Consider the following 21,010-nt stretch of genomic DNA (forward strand, 5'->3'; position numbering starts at 1 on the left):
TTGCTCCGCGCAGTACGAACCACTAGCACCCTAGCGAGTCATGCTAACTCCGGTTGGAAGAGCGCCGCGGTGCCGGGTCACAGACGTGCTGATCAGCTGTGGCTGCCGCCTCGCCGGCCAGATCCTTGATGGATCATCGGAGAAGCTTCTCACTCATCCAGGTCACAGCGCACATGGACACTGCAACAGTCCAGCTGCCAGGATTCAACGACCAGAAGTCTTTATGCTATCAGTCAGGTTTACGTGCACGTCTGGAAGGGTCACGTCAACATAGTGGCCAGGTGATGATGCTGCTGGGCCGCTGTGAGCTCTTCTGAACCAGAGGGAGGGAAACAGCATGAACTGGTTCTGGTGTTACTCTTGGAGTGGCCAAATAGTTGGGGGACGTTGTCCGTCTTAGTCCAGGTCCAGCTCACATCCAGGCCAGTGGCACCACCTCCACTGACCCTTCTGCTCCTCGTTTGTCTTAGAGGAAACTGTCATCTTCCACTGATGTTGAGGTCCAGCAGACACCCACGACATAGCTCTCAGCTACTGGAGCGACATAAGCATAAAGGCGGAGACACCTATGGAAATTCTCTTAAGATTGGAGGATGAGCGACATGTATACACATGCATACGTACATGTATACGTACATGTACACACATGTACACACATGCATACGTACATGTATACATGCATACGTACATGTATACACATGCATACGTACATGCATACGTACATGTACACACATGCATACGTACATGCATACACATGCATACGTACATGTATACATGCATAAGCACATGCATACACATGCATACGCACATGTATACACATGCATACGTACATGTATACACATGCATACGTACATGTATACACATGCATACGCACATGTATACACATGCATACGCACATGTATACACATGCATACGTACATGTATACATGCATACGTACATATACACATGCATACGCACATGTATATACACATGCATACGCACATGCATACACATGCATACGCACATGTATACACATGCATACGTACATGCATACACATGCATACGCACATGTATACACATGCATACGCACATGTATACATGCATACGTACATGTATACACATGCATACGTACATGTATACACATGCATACGCACATGCATACACATGCATACGCACATGCATACACATGCATACGCACATGCATACGCACATGTATACATGCATACGCACATGTATACACATGCATACGTACATGTATACATGCATACGTACATGTATACACATGCATACGTACATGTATACATGCATACGTACATGTATACACATGCATACGTACATGTATATACACATGCATACGTACATGTATACATGCATACGTACATATACACATGCATACGCACATGTATACACATGCATACGCACATGTATACATGCATACGCACATGCATACACATGCATACGCACATGTATACACATGCATACGCACATGTATACACATGCATACGCACATGTATACATGCATACGCACATGCATACACATGCATACGCACATGCATACACATGCATACGCACATGTATACATGCATACGCACATGCATACACATGCATACGCACATGCATACACATGCATACGCACATGCATACACATGCATACGTACATGCATACGTACATGCATACGCACATGCATACACATGCATACGCACATGCATACACATGCATACGTACATGCATACACATGCATACGTACATGTATACACATGCATACGCACATGCATACACATGCATACGCACATGTATACACATGCATACGCACATGCATACACATGCATACGCACATGCATACACATGCATACGCACATGTATACATGCATACGTACATGTATACACATGCATACATACATGTATACACATGCATACGCACATGTATACATGCATACGCACATGTATACACATGCATACGTACATGTATACATGCATACGCACATGTATACACATGCATACGCACATGTATACATGCATACGCACATGTATACACATGCATACGTACATGTATACATGCATACGTACATGTATACACATGCATACGCACATGTATACATGCATACGCACATGTATACACATGCATACGTACATGTATATACACATGCATACGTACATGTATACATGCATACGTACATGTATATACACATGCATACGTACATGTATACATGCATACGTACATGTATACACATGCATACGTACATGTATATACACATGCATACGTACATGTATACACATGCATACGTACATGTATACACATGCATACGTACATATACACACACTGCAGTCGTTTGCTCTATATTTGTGCGTCATCATTAGAACGAGTCCACTCCAGGAACCAGAACCGTGTCCAAAGCTTCCTATAAGCAGGCCGATCATTATCCGGTGAATCTGAGAAACCTAAAGTCCGTTTTATTTTGTAAAGGAAAAGATTTGCATATATTTAACCCTCGTGTGTAATATAAGCCAGGCTTTGTCTTCTCCCAATCCTCTGGAATGAGGCATCTTTGACGTTGTCCAGCCACGGGGGGGGGGGGGCACCTTAGGTCAAACCTGTTTATGTAGCTGTGAACGAGCTCGGAGGAGAACCGGAGCCCCCTCAACACACACCTGTGATTAGAGATGATTATCAGTAATAACCCTGATGGAACGGTGCCACATCTTGTTCTTGGGAAACAGGACGTAGTAGCTGCCCCCACCCCCCAAGACAACGCCGTCTATGAGCTGGTGCTGTGGGTTCAGGTGGAGGAGTGGCTTCATCTTTTCCAACTCATGGATATGGAACCAGGCAGCCCTTTCAGGCTAACATACGAGGCCATTTGTGGACGTCCCCCCCGTTTCTGCTGCCAGATGATTGGAAGCATCATCCTGCGTCTCTCATTAACACAAGGGAGAGCGGAACCCTGGAGGCACCTCGCTGGCGCTCCGCTGCCCTTTGAGTCCTCAATACTCTCACAATCAAAGCCATCAATCACCTTCTGTGTCACATCGCCGTCACACACAATCAGATTGTGTTCCTCACACAAGATGTTCCTCACACAAGATGATGTTCCTCACACAAGATGATGTTCCTCACACAAGATGTTCCTCACACAAGATGATGTTCCTCACACAAGATGATGTTCCTCACACAAGATGATGTTCCTCACACAAGATGATGTTCCTCACACAAGATGATGTTCCTCACACAAGATGTTCCTCACACAAGATGATGTTCCTCACACAAGATGATGTTCCTCACACAAGATGATGTTCCTCACACAAGATGATGTTCCTCACACAAGATTGACCTAAAACCAATGTGGAGGCTCGGGTCGCCGTTCTGGGTGGTTGGTGGGAGAACGTAATAACGTTCTCGACAGGTTCTGAGCCGTTGTGGAGCCTTGCACATGCAGAGAAGAGCAATGACGAGTGCATCAGCAGGAAATGTGATGGAGAGTTCCGTTGCGGCTTCGCTGGCCTGATTCTTTGTGCTCACGGTTAAAGGAAGAATCTGAAGAAGAGATGTGAAAGTGGAGGGAATCTCACTCAAAATGATCTGCACAATTAACCCAAGTCATCCCATTAAACGGTGTCCATGAGGGTTCAGGACGGGCCAGAAGTGCCACCGGGTCCACGAAACTGGGTGTGTGTCCTGCTTTTGCCAACAAAGCCACGGAAGTGGGGGTGAAACCTTTCAGCTCGCTCCTCTTTTATCTCAACAGGGGAGCATCGCTCTCACGCCGACGCTCAATCGACGCCCATAGACTTGTGCTGTCTGTAGACTAGAGCTGTCTATAGACTAGAGCTGTCTGTTGACTAGAGCTGTCTATAGACTAGAGCTGTCTGTTGACTAGAGCTGTCTGTTGACTAGAGCTGTCTATAGACTAGAGCTGTCTGTTGACTAGAGCTGTCTGTTGACTAGAGCTGTCTGTTGACTAGAGCTGTCCATAGACTAGTGCTGTCTGTTGGCTAGTGCTGTCTGTAGACTAGAGCTGTCTGTTGACTAGAGCTGTCTGTTGGCTAGTGCTGTCTGTAGACTAGAGCTGTCTATAGACTAGAGCTGTCTGTAGACTAGAGCTGTCTGTAGACTAGAGCTGTCTGTAGACTAGAGCTGTCTGTTGGCTAGTGCTGTCTGTAGACTAGAGCTGTCTGTAGACTAGAGCTGTCTGTTGGCTAGTGCTGTCTGTAGACTAGAGCTGTCTGTAGACTAGAGCTGTCTGTTGGCTAGTGCTGTCTGTAGACTAGAGCTGTCTGTAGACTAGAGCTGTCTGTTGGCTAGTGCTGTCTGTTGACTAGAGCTGTCTATAGACTAGAGCTGTCTGTTGACTAGAGCTGTCTGTTGACTAGAGCTGTCCATAGACTAGTGCTGTCTGTAGACTAGAGCTGTCTGTTGACTAGAGCTGTCTATAGACTAGAGCTGTCTGTTGACTAGAGCTGTCTGTTGACTAGAGCTGTCCATAGACTAGTGCTGTCTGTTGGCTAGTGCTGTCTGTTGACTAGAGCTGTCTGTTGACTAGAGCTGTCCATAGACTAGTGCTGTCTGTTGGCTAGTGCTGTCTGTAGACTAGAGCTGTCTGTTGACTAGAGCTGTCTGTTGGCTAGTGCTGTCTGTTGACTAGAGCTGTCTATAGACTAGAGCTGTCTGTAGACTAGAGCTGTCTGTTGGCTAGTGCTGTCTGTAGACTAGAGCTGTCTGTTGACTAGAGCTGTCTGTTGGCTAGTGCTGTCTGTTGACTAGAGCTGTCTATAGACTAGAGCTGTCTGTTGACTAGAGCTGTCTGTTGACTAGAGCTGTCCATAGACTAGAGCTGTCTGTTGGCTAGTGCTGTCTGTAGACTAGTGCTGTCTGTAGACTAGAGCTGTCTGTAGACTAGTGCTGTCTGTAGACTAGAGCTGTCTGTAGACTAGAGCTGTCTGTAGACTAGTGCTGTCTGTAGACTAGAGCTGTCTGTTGACTAGAGCTGTCCGTAGACTAGTGCTGTCTGTTGGCTAGTGCTGTCTGTAGACTAGAGCTGTCTGTTGACTAGAGCTGTCTGTTGACTAGAGCTGTCTGTTGGCTAGTGCTGTCTGTTGACTAGAGCTGTCTATAGACTAGAGCTGTCTGTTGACTAGAGCTGTCTGTTGACTAGAGCTGTCCATAGACTAGAGCTGTCTGTTGGCTAGTGCTGTCTGTAGACTAGTGCTGTCTGTAGACTAGAGCTGTCTGTAGACTAGAGCTGTCTATAGACTAGAGCTGTCTATAGACTAGAGCTGTCTGTTGACTAGAGCTGTCCATAGACTAGAGCTGTCTGTTGGCTAGTGCTGTCTGTAGACTAGTGCTGTCTGTAGACTAGAGCTGTCTGTAGACTAGAGCTGTCTGTAGACTAGAGCTGTCTGTTGACTAGAGCTGTCCGTAGACTAGTGCTGTCTGTTGGCTAGTGCTGTCTGTAGACTAGAGCTGTCTGTTGACTAGAGCTGTCTGTTGACTAGAGCTGTCTGTTGGCTAGTGCTGTCTGTAGACTAGAGCTGTCTGTAGACTAGAGCTGTCTATAGACTAGAGCTGTCTATAGACTAGAGCTGTCTGTTGACTAGAGCTGTCCATAGACTAGAGCTGTCTGTTGGCTAGTGCTGTCTGTAGACTAGTGCTGTCTGTAGACTAGAGCTGTCTGTAGACTAGAGCTGTCTGTAGACTAGAGCTGTCTATAGACTAGAGCTGTCTGTAGCTGTCTGTACTAACTGCTAACAGAGGATATAGCTATGTTATAGCAAATGTCCGTGCTAAACGTGTTTGGGGGGAACAATAGAATAAATCAGCTGGAATAAACCATCATAACTGGACCAGGAGGATCGTGCGGCTTGTGTCTAATAGCGTGGATTCATGTTGAGCCCACAACAGAAGAAGAATCAGGAGGAGCAAACACATGTAGCCCCTCAGTGTCTCATCTACCTGAAGCTGGGCCTGGTCCAGGACCCGGGTGCAGGGAGAACAGAGCCTGGATCCAGGAGAGCAACCACTGCCCTTCACTCTGGTTCAGGACGGAAGTCTGCTTTGACTTTTTGATACATGTTCATGTATATAAATCTCACATCCTTTCAGATGTTTCATTTCTAGCTGTAGAGGACCGGACGGGGAATTCCATAAAAAAGTGCTTGTTTGCAGAATAAACAAGAGTTCTCCAAATGGTTTGCACAGATAGAGGACGGACACCATCTGGAGTGAGAGGAGGATCTCCAGCTCCATGCTGAGTCGCTCTGCCTGATATCTCCTCCTGCGGTTACAGCGCGAACCCGAGGCCACTGGCCTCCAAAACCATCTCACCACACCTCATCTGCCCACAGCTGCGCTCCCACAGGCAAAATTAAACAACATACCAGGACCAAACCAGCACCATACCAGCACCATACCAGGGCCATACCAGCACCATACCAGGACCATACCAGCGCCATACCAGGACCATACCAGGACCATACCAGCACCATACCAGGACCATACCAGGACCATACCAGCACCATACAGCACCATACCAGGACCATACCAGCACCATACAGCACCATACCAGGACCATACCAGCACCATACCAGGGCCATACCAGCACCATACCAGGACCATACCAGCACCATACCAGCACCATACCAGGACCATACCAGCACCATACCAGGGCCATACCAGCACCATACCAGCACCATACCAGCGCCATACCAGGACCATACCAGGACCATACCAGCACCATACCAGGACCATACCAGCGCCATACCAGGACCATACCAGGACCATACCAGGACCATACCAGCACCATACCAGGACCATACCAGCACCATACCAGGACCATACCAGGACCATACCAGGACCATACCAGCACCATACCAGGACCATACCAGCACCATACCAGGACCATACCAGCGCCATACCAGGACCATACCAGGACCATACCAGGACCATACCAGCACCATACAGCACCATACCAGGACCATACCAGCACCATACCAGGACCATACCAGCACCATACCAGGGCCATACCAGCACCATACCAGGGCCATACCAGCACCATACCAGCACCATACCAGGGCCATACCAGCACCATACCAGCACCATACCAGGGCCATACCAGCACCATACCAGGACCATACCAGGACCATACCAGCACCATACAGCACCATACCAGGACCATACCAGCACCATACCAGGGCCATACCAGGACCATACCAGCACCATACCAGGGCCATACCAGCACCATACCAGGACCATACCAGCACCATACCAGGACCATACCAGGGCCATACCAGCACCATACCAGCACCATACCAGCACCATACCAGCACCATACCAGGGCCATACCAGCACCATACCAGGACCATACCAGCACCATACCAGGACCATACGATGGTTCAGAACATGGGTGTTTATAGAAGCCAGTGCAGTAGAATTCTTATTATAGTTGTTAGTTTTATTAGTTTTATTTAATTAGTTTTGCTTTAGAATAAACCAAACAAATGCCTTTCAGTGTAAGCGTTCTATGGTCAGTGGCGAATATGCTGAGATGACCACGTCAGTAAATCCAGCCACTAAACTTTGACTAAAATCAAGCAGCGGGTTAGCTTTTGCAGGTAGCTTGTGCACTTTCTGCCAAAGTGAGGCGTTCAGTAATGTTGCACGGTGCTGTTGAAAATGAAAGAGAACTCGGAGGTGAACAATCCCACGTAGAAAACATCACTTGTATCCTGGCAACACTGCAGATGGGAGGCTCCCAAACTGATGTCCCGCCAAATGGCCATTTGCCCAGCGCCTGCCAGGCAGCAGACTGCCATTGTCCTTTATTTTAGGGAGGTTGAAGACATAAAATAGTCAACAACAGATTTCCTGTGTATGTTGGTGGAAGAGAAACATTCTGGTAAAGAGAGATGCTAGCGCTAATAAGAACACGCGTCTGACCCCAACTGCTCTTTAATGGTTATGGACACAACACTTCTGGTGGGCTTTAAATAAAGCTTGGAAGGGCTGGGAATGGAAAAAAGGGGCCAGATTGTTATTTGGAGGCGCTGTTGTCTAATGACATCTAATGACATTGTGATTAACATGAATATTATTAAGCTGTTGTACTAAAATGAGTAGCACAACCCAGTTCTAGATCGCACTCGCAGGGCCTGCAGAGGGTTCACGGATTTAGGCTCATCTTTGTTCCCAACAGACGGAGCTTGTGTTTGTTCTTGGCGGCTGCAGTGGAACCCCACAAACACAGATCACTGTGCTGTGGCCCTTTTCCAAAAAGGACCATCTGTCCGCCTGTACTGGGCCTCTGCACAAGTCAGAAAGAACCATGCAGACTGGATGTGATGCAGCAGGTCCACACACGTCACCAGGACCTACCCACTCCTCCCCTGCCTTGACGATGCTGTCATTTTGTAAAGTAAAGTTTAAGCAAATGTGTTGACACCATCTATGCCTATGCAGAAATCTTTGCACATCAAGGGACATTAAATAGACTCAGCGAATGGAGTTTTTTCAGTTTTGTTGAACCCTGGTCAAAAGTTGCTCGCACAAATCCGATGTAAAAAGGCTGTTTTGTGTTTCGGCTGGAATTGCCACAGTTCTTCCAGGAGAAGGTTTCCATAAGTGACTTTAAAAGAGCTGGAAGAACAACTAGCTAGATGTTGGGTTAGGGTAACCCTAACCCTAACCCTAACCCTAACCCTAACCCAACTAGATGAGCCACTCCTTCTGTGCCGTCTACAAGACGCACGGCCACAAGTTGTTCTGGTCTCAGACCTGACCAGAAAAGACGCTGCGCGGTTTATTTCTCGCTAAGTTCCCAGGCTAATAAACTTAACTGTTTCAAGACAAACAACACTGATCAGACCTGCAATCTGCTTACCTGATTAAGAGAATCCCTTTTCATCATTGCCATAAATCCAAAGAGAAAGGGACACAAAGCCACATGGACCTCTGTGGCCATCAGCTCACCATGGAATTGCTATCCAAGTGCATTAAATCCATCAGCCACTTGTTGTGAGAAAGCACCTCAATAGAAGCCTTTTAAAACAGAGAAAAACCTGCTGTAGGCTTTAATCCAGCAACTAGATTTGGGAGAAAATTGTGGAAAGAGGAAGAATAGGAAGAAGGAAAGAGTGAAGTAAGGACAAGTCTACAGCCAGCCATTTTAGTGAAATGCATACAGCTGTCCCGTGATGTTCTTCCCCCGTCCCTGACAAAGCCCCTGGCTGAATGAATGACGCTGCAACATTAGCATATGTAAGGGAAAGTGCGGGTGGGTAGGTGGGGGGGGCTGCTTGTTGTTGGTGGTTCCAGGAGAGGGTGGTGAACCATGACATTTAGAACGCGGGGGATAAGGGGGAGTGAAGTGCTCATGGGAAAGATGCCTAGGTCAAGCCTCTAACCTTCCAATTTTCCAGCAACGACTGACATTTAGTGGCAGACGGTGCAGGATTCCACTTATCCTTTGGCTGTCATCGAAACGACCGTTTCCTAGAGATTGTTCGGAGATGCTCCGTTTAAAGCCACCTGAAACACACCAACACACCAAAACCAGGGAGCGCCAACTGCTCTCTTCTAACAGCAGCAACCCTTCAGTCAGGTGCTGATATATTTCCCCCCACCAGGGGCAGTTGCCTGAGATGGGGAGGGCAGGCACTGATATATTTCCCCTCACCAGGGGCAGTTGCCTGAGATGGGGAGGGCAGGCACTGATATATTTCCCCCCACCAGGGGCAGTTGCCTGAGATGGGGAGGGCAGGCACTGATATATTTCCCCTCACCAGGGGCAGTTGCCTGAGATGGGGAGGGCAGGCACTGATATATTTCCCCCCACCAGGGGCAGTTGCCTGAGATGGGGAGGGCAGGAAAATGCTTTAAGGGAAAGTGTGGAGGATCTCTCCAGCGTTCCCCTGCAGCCCACAGCTGTAGGCTCAATGGCCGAGTCCCACCAAGTCCCACCGAGTCCCACCGAGGGTTTTAAAGCACAACAGAGGTGGTGTCACGAACCCTCAGGGGTCGGTCTCTTCTACATCTGATTAAACACTTACTCAAAGCTCCAATGGAAAAGGCTTTGACCATTCGATAAATACTGTCCCGGAAAAATGACCCGAGCCCTGACGTCGAGTCTTTGCTTTGCCCACTTTTGCCATATTGGCAGACTATTTGTTACAGTGCGTAACCGGTTAGACTGGATCTAGCTGGAGCTAGTAATACTGCTAGCTCCAGCGTTTCCAACTGCTGTTGGAAACGTTCGTGTGGCAGCAGAAAAAGAGAAAAAAGCATATAGTATAACACTAACAACACTAATAACAAAACTAACAACACTAATAACAACACTAATAACAACATTAATAACAACACTAACAACACTAATAACAACACTAACAACACTAATAACAACATTAATAACAACACTAACAACACTAATAACAACACTAACAACACTAATAACAAAACTAACAACACTAATAACAACACTACTAATAACAACACTAATAACAACACTACTAATAACAACACGAATAAAAACACTAATAACAATACTAGCAACAACACTACTAATAACAACACTACTAATAACGACAGTAATAACAACAACACTAATAACAAGACTACTAATAACAGTAATAACAACACTACTAATAACAACACTACTAATAACGACAGTAATAACAACACTACTAATAACAACACTAATAACAACACTACTAATAACAACACGAATAAAAACACTAATAACAATACTAGCAACAACACTAATAACAAGACTACTAATAACAACAGTAATAACAACACTACTAATAACAACACTACTAATAACGACAGTAATAACAACACTACTAATAAGAACACTAATAAGAACACTACTAATAACAACACGAATAAAAACACTAATAACAATACTAGCAACAACACTACTAATAACGACACTACTAATAACGACAGTAATAACGTCAGTAATAACGACACTACTAATAACAACACTACTAATAACAACAGTAATAACGACAGTAATAACACTACTAATAACGACAGTAATAACGACACTACTAATAACAACACTAATAATGACACTACTAATAACGACAGTAATAACGACACTACTAATAACAACAACACGAATAACAACACTACTAATGACAGTAATAACGACACTACTAATAACGACACTACTAATAACGACACTACCAATAACGACACTACCAATAACGACACTACTAATAACAACACTACTAATAACAACACTAATAACGACACTACTAATAACGACAGTAATAACAACACTAATAACGACACTACTAATAACGACAGTAATAACGACAGTAATAACGACTATTAATAACAACACTACTAATAACAACACTACTAATAACAACACTACTAATGACAGTAATAACAACACTACTAATAACGACAGTAATAACGACAGTAATAACGACACTACTAATAACAACACTAATAACGACACTACTAATAACAACACTACCAATAACGACAGTAATAACGATACTACTAATAACAACACTAATAACGACACTACTAATAACGACAGTAATAACGACAGTAATAACAACACTAATAACAACACTACTAATAATGACAGTAATAACGACAGTACTAAGAACACTACTAATAACAACAACACTAATAACAACACTACTAATAACAACACTAATAACAACACTACTAATAATGACAGTAATAACGACAGTACTAAGAACACTACTAATAACAACACTAATAACAACACTACTAATAACGACACTACTAATAACAACACTACTAATAACAACACTAATAACAACACTAATAACAACACTACTAATAACAACACTAATAACAACACTACTAATAACAACACTAATAACAACACTAATAACAACACTACTAATAACAACACTAATAACGACAGTAATAACAACAGTAATAACGACAGTAGCGTTTTCAGTTTTTTATTCAAACTGAACTGCGGTGAGAGAGGGAATGTCTGTGGGTGGAGCCTCTCCATCAGGAGCTCCAGTATGGGTTCGGGGCTCAACAGCAGCTTTCTCAGTCTGAAGATCGGCCATCTAATATTGGGGAACGCAGCTCCGTTGTGGCCAGAGCATGAAGGTCCAAAAATGACCGCCATGCAGAACAGTTACGTCGGAGTGGGTCGACCTTTCTTACCCTGAAGGCAAAATAAGGAGCAACTCTGAGGCCATGGAGTCTGACGACACATCCTTCCTGTCCGATTTAATGAAGTTACACAAAGCCTGATTGGAAAAGACGACAAAGCAGTGTCGCTCTGACCACTTCCTGGTGACTGAGTGGCTCCCTGTTCATAGCAGGAAATGGCAGGCTTGAACCGAGCCGCGTGAATAGCGGTGAGAGAACAAGGCTGAGCACCACAATCTCCTTTGATCTAGCCTTAGCAGGCAGGTTCCCGGCTTTAATCTGGATGGAGGGGGAAGGAAGAGACTTCTTTGAAGAGTGCGAAGCCCCAGGAGGTAACAGTTAACGTTGTGACTGCGTCTCAGCAGACCAACTATCCCCCACTTTACACATGTGTGCTGCAGGTCCTGTGGAGGAATAACAGCCCCACAATGGCTACTTGTGTTACACATGCACGGCCCAGACCGATGGACCGACCAAGAGCAGCCATTACACCAACATATAGCGGCACGGCTAGTTAGCATTTCTCACGAGAGGCTTATGTAAGTAGAGTCTTTCTTAGAGAGGATTGGACATCGTTTAGCAGGACTTTGTTGTATTTAGGAAGTGCTGCCATTGCATTTTATTCAAAGCAAACTAAGTGACAAAGGATTTGTGGAAAGTTGAATCCATTCCTTCCAAAATGATGCGTTTATGAAAATATAGCAGGTGTGCCATTTGTGATTATGTGTACAAGTGTGAAAAGGATGATTTCAAACCCTGACCCATAATAACCTGTATCCAGAGAACCTGTTTCTACTCGTACACCCAGTTTAAGTGTGAAGACAAAATGCAAATGAAACCACTAATGTGCACGGAGAGGACGAGTTACCTGAAGCAATCATCAGCCCAAACATAAGGGCGCTGCCATTAATATTAATTTGAGTTATTTTGCAACCATGACAACAGAACCAGCCCATCTAATGTCATATGTTTACCCTAAAATTAGACACGTGCACAGTAATGATAGAATGTGTGTGCAAAAATCAAACTAATAAGTGACTTGTAGATTGTTGCTGACAGTCTGGGCAGCAACCGCTAACCAGAGCGACGCGTAGCTAGGCTTCCATTACCACTCAGGAAATAATCGTGCAGTTGATTCTCTCAAAAACAACCAGGAATCTGTCATTTTATAATTAAATAAGGAGGAGAAGCACAGCCAACAACGCTGACAGATTTAAAGCAACTATTAATCATTGTTTCGTCTTCAACTTTAGTCCCTTGAAGGGGGGGCACCTGCGTTATGCTCTGTCCAGAAGTGTGATGGGAGCCAGGCATGTGGCACATTCACCATCTAGTATTTTTAGTCCTGCTGATAGCGGCACACTGTGATAATCCCAGGTTCTCCGTAGTTATGCAGAGTGCAAGAGAAGCTGTTTGGAGGAGGGCCTGTCCTTCCCGCAGAGAAGAAGGGAGGAAGAGCAGCTGGCGGCTCACATGCAGGCGCAGTAGCTCTGGAACCAATGTCATTCCTCCCCTTCTTGCCCCCGCCTACGCATCCTCCTCTTCACCTTCTCTTCTCCTCCCAATTTCTGCTCTGTGTGTGTTTGTAAAAATAATAGAGCCCAAAATATTGTGCTGCCACCATAATGATCCACCCAGGGTGGGCTGGGGGGGCGAGTGAGTAGTAGCACATGAAGTGGGAGTGTGGAGAGCAAACAGGGGTAGTGCATCCTTCCATGTGGTTGCCAGGCAACTTTTTTCTGCATATGTCAGCCATGAGTGACAGTAGAACACCCTTCAGAACAAAGAGGCAGAGGAGGGGGGGGCAGAGAGGAGCGGAGGGGTGAGTGGTGGGTTGAAGCATGCAGGGACACCACGACAAAGCATCATCATGGCACACGTGGAAGATAAATCTGAGCTCTTATAAACATTGCATGGCAACACATTGCGAGGCTTCTTTTAAGAAATGAAAGACCTTGTTACGTTTGAACACTGAACGGTTAACGCCCACACAGGCAGGACGACAACCCCAGATTATGTTTGACAAAAGTTGGCGGTTTAGCACATTTCATGTGCAGCATGAGAAGATAAGCTATAGGACCCAAGCAAAGGTTTTTGCAGCTCACAGGGGCTAAAATTAGCACACAGTTAATTATCTCTGACCTCAGAGCTGCTTGTCGTTGGAGGTTCTGGCACGGGCGAGGGTGCTGCTTGATTAACGAGCGCAGAGGGAGCAGGCAGGCGGAGTTGAGGAACGTTGACAATATAAACCTGGTTAACGCGTTTTTAGCTCAGGTTGGAAAGCAGCTGGCTGGAGAAGAAGGTGGTAAACGGTTGTGGTGTTTTACCAACCTGTTGGTGTGATGAATGTGTGAATATGTGTGACTTTAGGGTCTTTTGCATAGGAGGAACTACTTCACAGTTCCCAACAGGAAAGAGATGAAACCATAGGAACAGCTTTTGGGAAGTTCAGCTTGGACTTGAGGCTACGAGCTAAATGGCTACAAAACTACTGGTGTGTATATTTGGACAAATCTTTTTACAGTGACGGATGATTCCACTGTCAGGTTCCAAGAGAAAATGACATGGATGGATGAAACTGTACATTTATAAATATGCTTAATACTCTGAGGATATACTGTGATCCAGACCCCACGTAGAGAATTTGTTGCGATGACCCCGTATCGGAAACGATCTCCATGCTAGCAGACCATCAATACCCTGTAGTAGACATGCTAGGCCGGTAGTTTGCAGGTCTGAACAAGACATGACCCCAACAGTGAACAGTGAAGTAACCCTAACAACAGAGGACCATCTGGCCAGTGATGGAGCACAGCTACTTTCTGCTTTAATTATTGATCTCGGCCAGATGAAGGGAAAACTCCACAGGTAAGGTGAACTACTCCACAGGTAAGGTGAACTACTCCACAGGTAAGGTAAGCTACTCCACAGGTAAGGTGAACTACTCCACAGGTAAGGTAAGCTACTCCACAGGTAAGGTGAGCTACTCCACAGGTAAGGTGAACTACTCCACAGGTAAGGTGAACTACTCCACAGGTAAGGTAAGCTACTCCACAGGTAAGGTAAGCTACTCCACAGGTAAGGTGAACTACTCCACAGGTAAGGTGAACTACTCCACAGGTAAGGTGAACTACTCCACAGGTAAGGTGAGCTACTCCACAGGTAAGGTGAGCTACTCCACAGGTAAGGTGAACTACTCCACAGGTAAGGTGAGCTACTCCACAGGTAAGGTGAACTACTCCACAGGTAAGGTGAGCTACTCCACAGGTAAGGTGAACTACTCCACAGGTAAGGTAAGCTACTCCACAGGTAAGGTGATACCTGACTGAAAACCTCTGTTACCGGGACAGCCCCCGACAGGAGACTAATGCTGCCCAGGGCGGGACGGCCCACAGACGAGGTGACGAGCAACATGCAAACAGCAACTGTCAGGACAACATAACGGACGCAAACACAAACCGGCAGAGCAGGGAAGCACACACCAAGAGGCAAGTAAGACTAACCAGTAGACCACAATTTAGACAACTTAGACTGACTTTCATTCGAATGAATGTCTTAATAATTGAATTGAATTATCTCCACAAACAAGTCCTCAACCGTAAAAACAGCTAAAATGGTCAGTTGCCTGATGAAGCAGCATTGAAACAGCATTGTCCCGGTTTAGGAAGTCCTCATGGGAATGTGCTTCAGTCCTGTCAACAGGCCTGCTAAAAGGCTGCTGCAGGAACGGGAGCGCACAGAGCGAGGCAGCTGGAAATGCTCCCAGTTATTTCCATTCCCTCAGTCCGTTTATGGAAATGCTTTTGGAGCAAGGTTTAGTTCCCGTGGAGGAGGAAAAGATTCAGGAAGTGAGCGAAAGAGAGAAGATACTAAAGGAAGCAGAGACAAAGGGAAAGGTTGGCTGCTTTTCCCCATTTTCCATGGAAGAGGACCTGCTCCTGCGTGTCCCTCCATCTAGAATCTAGACCTTTGAGAAAACGCACCTGAACGGCAGGCAACCATAGTCTGGGCCAGAGTGACACGGCTTTTCCCTTGTTAACACATCAGCCGTGCTGGGTGCACTCAGCACAACCGGCCAGTGAGGGACTCATTCTGCCGACCAATGAGAACAGACAGCAGGACATCTGCTCTAGGTATTTGCATTTCTTTGGTCAAGTCACAATGCACCACTTGACTGGCTGGAGAGCGAAGGTTCTCACTCAGGCGTGAGAAAGCCGGCCCATCAATGAGGCCTTTTCCACTCTAACAGCATAGCAGAAGAAGCAGCTTGCAGAAACACAGACTGTCCCCTTGAAGGCAGACGGGCCAGTTTATTCAACACGTCCTCTCGACTCGCTTCATGAGGGCAGAAAGGGGACCACGTTTCAAATTTAGGACATCGCAATGTGCTCCATTCAGCAATCTGCAGCTCTAATTGCAGACTGAGTGGAATTTCCGACATCTTTTGCAGTGAAACACAACAGCTGCAGCTGCCATGGCATGTGAGATGGGGGGGTTAAGGGAGGTGTGGTGGCTAAAAGAGGGCCAGAGAATAACCACTCCCACACACCTATACCTCTAAAGCTACAGCTAGTCCGCTCGTACTGAGCACACTGCTGGGATGGATGGATATGGCTGATGATGGGGAAGAACCAGAGCAATACAGAGCTGTCAGACTCTGCTGCCCACCCCCACCCATCAGTACATCCTTGATCTCAGTGACACACACACACGCACACGCACGCACACACACACACACACACACACACACACACACACACACACGGCCCATTCCACCAGTCAGCTGGAAACCATTTTCTCCAGCTAAATAGTCACTGTGTGAACGTGCACACAGACAGTTGCATAAAATACGAGGAGAATTTTTTCTTTTTCCTGCCACCACGCCACTCGGACACATCTTGACCCTCCAGAATCCGTGAGATGCTCCACTCGTGCAGAATGTGTCTTTCCGTACACCAGGATCTCACTCATCAGATGCTTTACAAACCCTAACCCTAACTCTAACCCTGACCCTAACTCTAACCCTGACCCTAACCCTGACCCTGACCCTGACCCTAACCCTAACCCTAACTCTAACCCTGACTCTAACCCTAACCCTGACCCTGACCCTAACCCTAACCCTGACTCTAAACCCTAACCCTAACCCTGACCCTAACTCTAACCCTAACTCTAACCCTAACCCTAACTCTAAGCCTGACCCTAACCCTAACCCTAACTCTAACCCTGACCCTAACCCAAACCCTAACCCAAACCCTAACCCTGACCCTAACCCTAACTCTAACCCTGACCCTAACTCTAACCCTAACCCTGACCTCTAACCCTAACCCTGACCCTAACCCTGACCCTAACCCAAACCCTAACCCTGACCCTAACCCTAACTCTAACCCTAACTCTAACCCTAACCCTGACTCTAACCCTGACCCTGACCCTAACCCAAACCCTAACTCTGACCCTGACTCTAACCCTGACCCTAACTCTAACCCTAACCCTGACTCTAACCCTGACCCTAACCCTGACCCTAACTCTAACCCTAACCCTGACTCTAACCCTAACCCTGACTCTAACCCTGACCCTAACTCTGACCCTAACCCTGACCCTGACCCTGACCCTAACCCTGACCCTAACTCTGACCCTAACCCAAACCCTGACTCTAACCCTGACCCTGACCCTGACCCTAACCCTTTACATGTGCACTCAGACACAAAGTGAGGAATTAGCACGTGTCCGTCAGTCAGCGCAGTTTTACAACAGAATATTGAATAAAGGGTCATGTTCTTATCTCTAAAAGGCAGTGGTCTCTGAAGAAGGTCTCCAAGGCAGCAGCATTTAGAGAACATGCTCATGCTGGCAGATGTACAACATTATAAGTTCAGGGTCACTAACCTGAGCAGAAGCAGCTTCGCTAACTTGGGCGAGCCCTACCGACACGCTGGTTAATCAGGAAGACAAAAACACTGGGCAGGAGGTCCAGAACCTGTTGCTTAATGGACACATCTGACCTGGAAGTTCTACCTCAGATTCTGAAATACTCTCAATCCTCCCCAAGAAAGCACAAAGCACAGCCCCTCAATGGGAAATCAATAACCAGCAGTCTTCCAGTAAGAGACCCCCTCCAGGGTAGAATCTTATCAGAGAAAGCCTCAGCACAGCGTGTGTGTGTGTGTGTGTGTGTGTGTGTCCTTTCTCAGCAGTGAGAAAATGTTTGCAAACCAATCACACAAGACAAAGAGAAACAATGGGAAGAGACACCACAATGGGGTCAATAACTGCAACAGGCAGCGGTCGATAACGGCCAGGAGACGCAGCTCAGAGGGGATCAGGCAAACTTCCCAAACATCTCACATATGACCACGGACGAGAGGAGATGGCGTCGAAGACGTTGTGTTTACCTGCTCTCAGCTAATCTGATTAGCGTCTGTTGATGTTAACCTGACATAGCCGGAGCCATGGGAAGGAGACGCTGTCGGCTGGGGAAGTCTCCGGGAGGGCCTCTGACCTGTGTGTCCACATAAATACTGGCAGGTCTGAGACAGATGACCCTAACCCTAACCCTGACCCCTAACCCTGACCCCTAACCCTGACCCTAACCTCTAACCCTCACCCTAACCCTCACCCCTAACCCCTAACCCTGACCCCTAACCCTGACCCCTAACCTCTAACCCTCACCCCTAACCCTCACCCCTAACCCTGACCCCTAACCCTCACCATGACCCTAACCCTGACCTCTAACCCTGACCCCTAACCCTGACCCTCACCCTGACCCCTAACCCTCACCCCTAACCCTGACCCCTAACCCTGACCCCTAACCTCTAACCCTCTAACCCTGACCTCTAACCCTCACCCCTAACACTAACCCCTAACCCTGACCTCTAACCCTCACCCCTAACACTAACCCCTAACCCTGACCTCTAACCCCTCACCCCTAACAATAACCCCTAACCCCTAACCCTGACCCCTAACCCTCACCCCTAACACTAACCCCTAACCCTGACCTCTAACCCTCACCCCTAACACTAACCTCTAACCCTGACCTCTAACAATAACCCCTAACCCCTAACCCTGACCTCTAACCCTCACCCCTAACACTAACCCCTAACCTCTAACCCTGACCTCTAACCCTCACCCCTAACAATAACCCCTAACCCCTAACCCTGACCTCTAACCCTCACCCCTAACACTAACCCCTAACCTCTAACCCTGACCTCTAACCCTGTTTCTTTATCCAGCTGCTCCTTGTAGGTGGCCCAACAGCACCTGGTTGCTTTTGCAGCAGTTGTGCATCATTCATTGTGTTTGGGCTGGAGCCCCCACAGCTCAGGGCCAAACCGACTGTGGCCCCACCACCCTGTTTACATTTGAGAGTGCTCCAGTAAACATGGCTCGGGGACGGGGGGGGGGGGGTGTTCTGAATGAGGACTTCCTGTGGCTGCAGGGCGGAGGATCTTCCAGGGGTCCCAACAAACGGTGACAAATGTCCCCAGCTGTGTTACGCAACTTCCTTCTCCTCAGCTTCGCTTCCTTTAAGGCCAAAAACCCAAGATGAAGGCTGGAGCCCATGAGACAACGGTCCCTGGGGCATTAGCGCTTCCAGTGCCCTTGGGAGGAGAGGGGGGGAGGAGGGGGAGGAGGGGAGGGGAGGAGGGGAGGGGAGGAGGAAGGAGGGAAGGAGGGAAGGAGGGGGAGAAGGGAAGGGAGGAAGGAGGGAAGGAGGGGGAGGAGGGAAGGGGAGGAGGGAGGGGGGGAGGGGAGGAAGGAGGGAAGAAGGGGGAGGAGGGAAGGGAGGAAGGAGGGAAGGGGGGAGGAAGAGGGGGGGGGGAAGAGGGGGGAGGGGGAGGGGAGGAGGGAGGGAAGGAGGGGGATGAAGAGGAGGATGAGGGCTCTGATTGACAGGTGATTCCAGAGGTCATGAAAATAGAGACAGAAAAGAGCCGAGTGTCCAGATCCTGGTCCTATCATGGACCAGCAGCCTGTCGCTCCAGATCCTGGTCCTATCATGGACCAGCAGCCTGTCGCTCCAGATCCTTGTCCTATCAGATCCTTGTCCTATCATGGACCAGCAGCCTGTCGCTCCAGATCCTTGTCCTATCATGGACCAGCAGCCTGTCGCTCCAGATCCTGGTCCTATCATGGACCAGCAGCCTGTCGCTCCAGATCCTGGTCCTATCATGGACCAGCAGCCTGTCGCTCCAGATCCTGGTTCTATCATGGACCAGCAGCCTGTCGCTCCAGATCCTGGTCCTATCATGGACCAGCAGCCTGTCGCTCCAGATCCTATCATGGACCAGCAGCCTGTCGCTCCAGATCCTGGTTCTATCATGGACCAGCAGCCTGTCGCTCCAGATCCTGGTCCTATAATGGACCAGCAGCCTGTCGCTCCAGATCCTGGTCCTATCATGGACCAGCAGCCTGTCGCTCCAGATCCTGGTCCTATCATGGACCAGCAGCCTGTCGCTCCAGATCCTGGTCCTGTCATGTTGAGTATTTGGACTTCCTGTTGAAACATTCGGTGTTCCAGCAAATGAAACAACAAGCTTAGTTCCTACATTGGTGTCATTCCCACTTTAGGAGACAATCTCACACCCACTTGGAAAAGCAAGTAGCCGGAACTTCTGGGACAGGAGGTCAAACTGTCATTTGATAGATGAATCACAGGAACGAAAACTGCAAGTGTGAAGGGAGAGATTTCCCAACACAACCACAGTTCCTCCTTTTTCCTCTCCCATGGGAAAATGGGCAACATGAAAGGAAGTGACACAAACAGGCCCCGCCCACAGGTGATAAGGGCCCCTCCCCTTAAGCAGCTGATACCGATAAAACAAATAATCCACAAACCCACAACACGGATTTCTCATTCTGGACTTGGGTAGTTGTTTTTCCTTCT

General features: G+C 47.4%; 1 protein-coding gene across 2 annotated transcripts in view; it reads right to left on the reverse strand.

Annotated features, from left to right (window-relative positions):
- The window catches only part of LOC101076233 (signal-induced proliferation-associated 1-like protein 2), a 38,714-nt gene that overhangs the window by 12,181 nt on the left and 5,523 nt on the right, over nucleotides 1-21,010 (reverse strand). Inside the window, exon 1 of one of the 2 annotated variants that reach the window (XM_029835355.1) lies at nucleotides 8,852-9,137. The exons of the other annotated variant lie outside the window; for it this stretch is intronic. The gene's annotated coding sequence lies outside the window, so the exon portion shown is untranslated. Of the gene's footprint in view, nucleotides 1-8,851; nucleotides 9,138-21,010 lie in introns of those variants that run through there. 2 annotated transcript variants of the gene reach the window in all.

This window comes from Takifugu rubripes, chromosome 4 (assembly GCF_901000725.2).
Source record: "Takifugu rubripes chromosome 4, fTakRub1.2, whole genome shotgun sequence".
Classification (NCBI taxonomy): domain Eukaryota; kingdom Metazoa; phylum Chordata; class Actinopteri; order Tetraodontiformes; family Tetraodontidae; genus Takifugu; species Takifugu rubripes.